Source organism: Wyeomyia smithii, chromosome 1 (genome assembly GCF_029784165.1).
Source record: "Wyeomyia smithii strain HCP4-BCI-WySm-NY-G18 chromosome 1, ASM2978416v1, whole genome shotgun sequence".
Classification (NCBI taxonomy): Eukaryota; Metazoa; Arthropoda; class Insecta; order Diptera; family Culicidae; genus Wyeomyia; species Wyeomyia smithii.
Genome location: NC_073694.1, coordinates 81,871,290 through 81,879,156, shown reverse-complemented (window position 1 = coordinate 81,879,156; position 7,867 = coordinate 81,871,290). Strand labels below are relative to the sequence as shown.

Sequence of the window (7,867 nt, the reverse complement as noted above, 5' to 3'; positions counted from 1 at the left end):
ATATTTTGCCGAATGAAACGTTATTCGAAACTATTTCAATTCCCTAATAAAGTTGCCCGTGATATTGGACTACAATTGTTCCTCATTTTTAAAGAAAAGTTTTACGACCTATTTCGTGAAAGCCGATTCTCTGTTAAGGCACGGCTCAGAGAATATATACAACAGGACAGTGAGATTGTTTGTTCAAAATGTTATGAAAAATTAATAAACTGCATTCTCAATACTCTCATCAATGGGCAAGTTCGCAAAATGCAATGTTCAATAAATAACAGAATAGCGAGACGGTTTAGACAACTTGGTAAAGCAAGACGAATGCAATTACCTCCGAACAATAGAAAACGCAGCTCTAAAACACGAACTCCCAAAGTACGAATTCGACAAAAGGTTTTAACCCGGATAACAAAGCGAAAATCACCTACAAAAAATCGAAGAATGTAACAAGAAAGGAAACTCGTCTGCAAGAAGGCATATTTGCACGTGCTGGTTCGTCAAATGGTGGTAATGACGATGCAAATATGGAGCAAACAAGGAAGAGCATCCAGTTACTCGAAGAGCTTGTGGCCACATTTCCTGATCGGGGAAAAAAAATCGTTACTCGTCGGTTAAATTAGCTCAAATCAACAAAAAGCATGTTTTTATTACTTATTTTTTTCAGAGATTGTCATGATCTTTCAATAGATTTTATTGCAAGTACGTACGAAAAGTACAAGTTTGAGCTTCGAACGTTGTTTGATAAATATATCAAGTATGGGCGACATTTATCAAAAATTGAAAATATATTGAAATGGTACCAAATATCGAACATATTCACTGATGAGCAGCAATATCGCATGAGTCTTTATTTAGAAAATGAATTACTAACGGAACAAGAAAAAGGAATGGTATGAATCAATGTTCTCTTTTTCACACATATATTTTGTATATTTTTTTATTTTTTTTTGTATTTTTTGCAGCATACAGAATTTTTGGACTCTGTGCTAATACATGAATGGGGCTTAAAGATTTTCATTAGCGTATAAAAATTCGATAGCCGCGAAGAGGCTCTCGAGCATGTGAAGCTTCAGGAAGAAATGATAATATATAAAAATGATTGATCCACGAACTCGAACGATCCACGAAGTTCATCGTATTCTCAACAGAAAAACGCACATCCGGTAGTTTCATAATTTGTGTTCAATTGTCTTTATTTCATTCTTGTTTATTTTCTAGAATTCTGCAGGATTTTCAACACTATCGACAACTCAGATGGGAAGACGATTTGGCAATGGCAGTTAACGATGAGTAATTTCAAATGCATTCAGATTGTTATACCCACCATGATCTTGCAGGGAGAGTGATTACGTGTGCCAATCAGCTGGTTCTCTGATGGCTGTTGCAAAAGCGAGTTTGTATTCGTGAAAAAAATGTGCAAATGATAAATAATGTTTACTCCACGAAACTTAATTTTCAATAGATTTTTTTTTCATTCGAATGAAATCTTTTTTGATATGTTGTCAATATATCACATCAATTCAAATATAGCAACCTTCTAGTTTAAAAATGGGCCCTATTACAAAAAAGAGCCGACTATGCGTGTATATGTCTGCTGATAAGTACATGTATATATGAATATTTAATTTAGCTTGAAACTCTCCGAAATCGTCGTTCACTGGTGACGCATGTTCACCTGGGTGTTCCAATTGAAGCATACGCGCTTCTAATAGCGAATTTCTTCATTCCACTGGGTTTGTGCCGGTTTTATTATGCAAAAATTAACTTTGAAACGTCAGGAACATACTATAACATGAGCCGTTGCGGAAAAGAGTGGCCAATAAATCATTTTTTCCAAAAATGAGTTTTTTGCAATCATCACATTTACTCAAAAACTGTACTTGGGCGATTAAAAAAATTTAAAAAAAACATACTTTAAAGCTGATTTAAACCATGTTGAAATTTCGTCTGAAACAGAATAGCCATTTTTTTCGGAACAGAGTAGTCTATGTACATAGGTCGGTATAACATCATGTGCTATGTAACATATAACATGTTACATGTGATATGTAATACGTAACATGCCTCATGTGAATTGTAACATGTTATATGTGATATAACATGAATAAGTAACATTTTCAGTAACATGTAATTTGTAACATGATACATTACATTCAATGTCTACTGTGACATGGACATGTTATGTGTATCATGTAGTATGCGATTTTGAACGAGATAAATCGTTTTCTCCCACCTGCTGAACTATATTTTTCGAAGTTTCTACAATCATATTTTCAGTTAGTTTAATTTTCTATCTTCATTACTACATTTACTCCTTAAATTAAAATTAAAAATAGCATGACTTTGCTTAGAGTCGAAAAAAAAGAAAAGTAAAAATGTTTGTGACGCAAGTCGATGTTGCTGCTGGTAGAGATGGCAACTTACTGGCACGTTTCTATCTCTCACACTGAGAAGTCATTCCAACTTCCACTGAGGGTGTTGAAACAATAGCCAGCTATAAATAATAGTCTCTACTGAGTATATGTACGAAGTGCGAGAATTGGATAAGCGATACAAAACTCGATTCTAGAACTACGTCTTTAACGTTCTGCGGTGGTGTAACGGGAACACATCTGACCGGAGATTGGAAGTTGTGGGTTCGTGTCCCACCTGCTGAACTATATTTTTCGTAGTTTCTACAATCATATTTTCAGTTAGTTTAATTTTCTATCTTCATTACTACATTTACTCCTTAAATTAAAATTAAAAATAGCATGACTTTGCTTAGAGTCGAAAAAAAAGAAAAGTAAAAATGTTTGTGACGCAAGTCGATGTTGCTGCTGGTAGAGATGGCAACTTACTGGCACGTTTCTATCTCTCACACTGAGAAGTCATTCCAACTTCCACTGAGGGTGTTGAAACAATAGCCAGCTATAAATAATAGTCTCTACTGAGTAAATGTACGAAGTGCGAGAATTGGATAAGCGATACAAAACTCGATTCTAGAACTACGTCTTTAACGTTCTGCGGTGGTGTAACGGGAACACATCTGACCGGAGATTGGAAGTTGTGGGTTCGTGTCCCACCTGCTGAACTATATTTTTCGTAGTTTCTACAATCATATTTTCAGTTAGTTTAATTTTCTATCTTCATTACTACATTTACTCCTTAAATTAAAATTAAAAATAGCATGACTTTGCTTAGAGTCGAAAAAAAAGAAAAGTTAAAATGTTTGTGACGCAAGTCGATGTTGCTGCTGGTAGAGATGGCAACTTACTGGCACGTTTCTATCTCTCACACTGAGAAGTCATTCCAACTTCCACTGAGGGTGTTGAAACAATAGCCAGCTATAAATAATAGTCTCTACTGAGTAAATGTACGAAGTGCGAGAATTGGATAAGCGATACAAAACTCGATTCTAGAACTACGTTTTTAACGTTCTGCGGTGGTGTAACGGGAACACATCTGACCGGAGATTGGAAGTTGTGGGTTCGTGTCCCACCTGCTGAACTATATTTTTCGTAGTTTCTACAATCATATTTTCAGTTAGTTTAATTTTCTATCTTCATTACTTCATTTACTCCTTAAATTAAAATTGAAAATTTCTTCTCTCAAAAATTTGCTCGATGGCACATAGACCACTCTGTTCCACAGCGGCTCACATACCTGGCAATGCTTAATGTTTTTGTGCCAGTGAAGTGTACGTCCTCAATGGAAGCCGATTGATTATCGACTATTTGGTGGGGTTTGTTTGCTATTATACTAGTTATTAATCCCAGAAAGATAGTCTGCGTCAATTTGACTCTTCGCTGTTAGTGACCTTGCTCTAATTTTTTCTAAATAATGCGAATCAGTTCTCATTTTTTTAACAACTAAATTCTGTGTCAATATCGTAATTAACACTCATTGGAAATTTATAGACAAAAACTGGCACTTTCAATGATTTAAAAGTCAGGCGTCAATTTTCCAATAAAATAGGATTGTTCCAGGGTTAACATGCAATTGTAATTATAACCATTCATGGAAACACCTAATACTTATCTAATCTAATAACTTATCATATATCTTGAGTAAAAACGAAAAAATTATATGAAAAAGAAAACTCATTCTGTTTATTCGCAGTAAAAAAAAAAACAAACCAGTTTGGAAAATCATTCAAAAGTATCCTTATCAATAAAACTAATCTGATCAAAAATATGAAACGCTCAAATGTTCCTGTAAGTAACTTGTTTGTTTAGTTACTATTAATAATATAGCCAGATGAATTCCGCAGTTCTAAAGACATTTGTTGAATTTCAACGCTCCTGTGCATGGTTTATAATTTGTCAAATACTGTCGATAAACTGTAAGTACACCGGTAACCGATCTGCAAGAGTAGAATAAGACATACATTTTAAATATCGAATACAAATATCATTACCTTCTCGAAAAAATGTTCCCTCCTTGTCAGTCAATAGTTTAACAAACAATCAAATTAACACATCCCTCTAATCGTTCTAGTTTTGGATTCCGACAGCCGATAGGCTTTGAATGATGACTGGTCGGTTGATTCGATAATGCTTGTCCTGCTTGCCGCCTCCACTTCCACTGGAGTCAAGATCTTCATTTTTATTTCAAACCGTTAAGTACAGAAGAACTTATTCAAATTTTTAAATCCTTGGAAAGTATGACGAGAAAACTTTTGTAATCAATTCGGTAAGATGGATTAGACCAGAGTTGCCAATACAATTTTTAATTAAACTGGAAGAATGCTGAAGAAAAAACTGGAAAACCATATAAATATAAAAAATACCAAAAAAATAAATTGTCAGAGAGCTTCTCTGTAATGGTTATTGAATCCAATATAAATTTTAAATACAGCAACTTCGAGCTTACATTTTGTTAACATTGTAGACTAAAAAATTTCATTCACAGGAATAAAATTCGAAATTGCGCAACCAGTTTATCGCAAAATCAAGAAAATAAAGTAGGCCGTGTTTCGTGCGAGAAGATGCAACACTGAAAATGCTGTTAAGAATTGCTACAATGGCTTATCAAACCACAAAATTTAGGTTTTTAAAATATTTCCAAACCAATCGGAGCTTGAGTGTCCAAAAAATCTGGATAAAACTGGTTGATATACAAAAAAGCTGGAAGATTTTGGGATTAAACTGTTTGACTGGATCACTTGAAAAAAACTGGAAGAATCCAGTTTAAACTGGAACATTGGCAACTCTGGATTAGACAGGATTGGACAACATTAATAAATAAAGTGTAAACAACTTTTTGACAGGTTCTTATCGTTTTTTGTTTGAGGCTCGCGTAGAAACGAGAAGAAGAATATTCATTACGCTCATTTTTCGTCGAGCAGTTTGACAGGGGAAAGTACGGGGTACTGTGGGGCAACGTGCACCAAAAAAATCGCCAGTGTTACGTATGTCTTATGTATGTGGTAGAACAATGCACGAATGATTCAAGTATCATGAATAATTCTAGGTCGAACTCTATGGTATAGGCATGTGTCTTCTTTGTTTTTTTTTGAGTTGAAATGTGATGTCACACTTAAGCTAACCCCCCTCCCCCATGTATCACAATATGTCACAATAATCGAAACCCCCTCTCACCCTCGAAATACGTGACATCATTAATGGATGGTCCCTAAGGAACTGTCAAATAGTTATTTACACGGAAAACGAAAAGTACTCATTTTCATGTCGATTTCACTCAACGGCGTCGTTCCGTGCAGGAAGCCAATTTTGAGTAGCTGTAATAATACGTCAAAAATACCCAACGTTTAGTTCAATCTTTTAAACTATGCCTTGGGTAGAGTTCAGCTAATTACATTCGAATGAATTAATATTAGTTGAAAAAAGCGGATCATTGAAAAAAATCTACAAAAACTATCTCAAAACCTATTTATGTACCTCCTAATTTGGTGTAACTGGCTTCATTAATTTCCCCTATGAGTGCCTCCGTTCCTAGGACCATTCTCACAATGCAATTTTAATCTTCTTCTTAATTGGCGGCTTTTATTAAAAAACAGAAGCACAAAAGCACGTTCTTCACTTAACATCACCAATTTAAAATCAAAACTACCAATATCACAGAAAACTCGGCCACTTTCGCGAAATCAATTTCATCACGCGGGTTATGAATTTTCAACCAGTTTGATTTTTTATCCAATATTGGGTTCAAACTACTCAATGTGGACTTTTTGTCGAATCACCATCATTGGGTAAAAGCATGTTTAAAATAAATTATGTTGAAATGATTCAGCGATAGCATTGCAAAACTAGCCAACACGTAAGTTGTATAAGGTTTACATCATTTCAGTTAGTTTGTACTCTCCGGTTGTGTAGATTTTGTTTTCTGTGTACAAAATCAATGCAGCATTGTTGTGTAAAGGATTCAGTGATACCAAATGTGCAGATTTGTCTGCAAAACGCAGATTTTTGAAGTCCGTGTGCAGGTATTTATTGATTTGCAGATATTTGCAGTTTTTCCACGGTTTCTGCAGATTTTTGTCAAAGTCTCCTTATATTTGCTTAGATTTTCTTACAATGTGTACAGATTTTTGCAGACTTTTGCTTGCGCGAGCGAAATTTTTTCGGATTACGGATAGATTTTTTTCAGATTTCGAGCACGTTTTTTCGGTTTTTCGAGCAGTTACAGACATTTTTCAAAAACATCTGGCATCTCTGAAAGGATTGCCGCTCGCAATACTAGAGCAACTGATCGGTTTCTCATGCTTTTCGATCCGGATTGCATCCAAGTTGCAACCGTTCGTACATACCTGAGGCCGTCAAAAGTTGAAAACAAACTGAAATCAGCTAATCGCAACTGTCTCGTGGATTGTCTATGAAATGATTCAACACTTTATGTATAGACTTAATATTCAAATGTGGAACTGGCACAAAATAGTAGGTAATTGTACATAGATTATATAAATACAACAACAAAATATTCTTGTTTAAGAACTTTATGAAAAAAGCACTATATTCACATCAGACCTTTGAATCGTCACCTTCATGAGTGAATCTTCAAGCGACGATGATGCAATATAACTTCGACTTCGGCCCAATTGAATACCTGCTTCGTTTCACACCGATCCTTCTCTCGCAGTTAACACAAAAATCGTCTTTCTCTTGGTACGCTCCGGTGCATTGCTTCCCTGCGTGTTGTTGGTATTCGTCACTTCGGAATGAACTGTTCGAATTTTGGGTTCAAGACGGCAGCGACACAAAAAATGTCGAGCACATTGCTCGGCGCTTGATGCTTCCAAATTCACTTTCAACTGCATGACGACGATAAACCGAAGCAAGGTGTTGTAGGTATTGTTGCGCCGAAGGCAAGTGAATTTCATACAATAGCAAAGTGAGGTAGGTATCTGGCTATAGGCATGACTCATGAAGACTATTATAAGGAAATTGAAATTAATACGGACATTGTTCAGATGAAACCTTAGTTTATGATACAAATTCGGATCAAGATTGAAACTGATTTTTAAAATACTTGTTGCACATTCTATAAGTTTTCTAAATCGTTGAATAACGCTTTGCTGATTGGAAGCAATTTCATTTCATTTAAATGCATTTCAATTAAAAGATACCTTATAAAAATTTATAAAACTCATATACCAATGTATTTTTAATAGTTTAAAGCTTTATAAAACTCATATACCAATGTATTTTTAATAGTTTAAACTATGAAAAGCTTCTGCAAAGATACGTTGTCAAGTGTATTAGGAATCGTATTTTCAATATATGTTTTTGTCAAGTACGGTGAATTTAGAAAATTTAGTTTTAGGCTAGAAAGGCTGATCATCAAACTTCTGAGAACAAAATAAAATACTGTATCATTGGTTATATTTTTTATTTATTCAATGATGTGAACAGGAAAATAAAAAATGAAATGACAA

The 7,867-nt window shown here is 34.7% G+C and overlaps 1 long non-coding RNA gene across 1 annotated transcript; it reads left to right on the top strand.

The window, feature by feature from the left end:
- The first annotated feature begins 544 nt into the window (after positions 1-544).
- On the top strand, positions 545-1,377 carry LOC129719216 (uncharacterized). The gene is made up of 3 exons (XR_008727149.1): positions 545-881; positions 954-1,154; positions 1,210-1,377. It is a non-coding gene; the product is annotated as an uncharacterized LOC129719216 (long non-coding RNA).
- Positions 1,378-7,867: the final 6,490 nt, after the last annotated feature.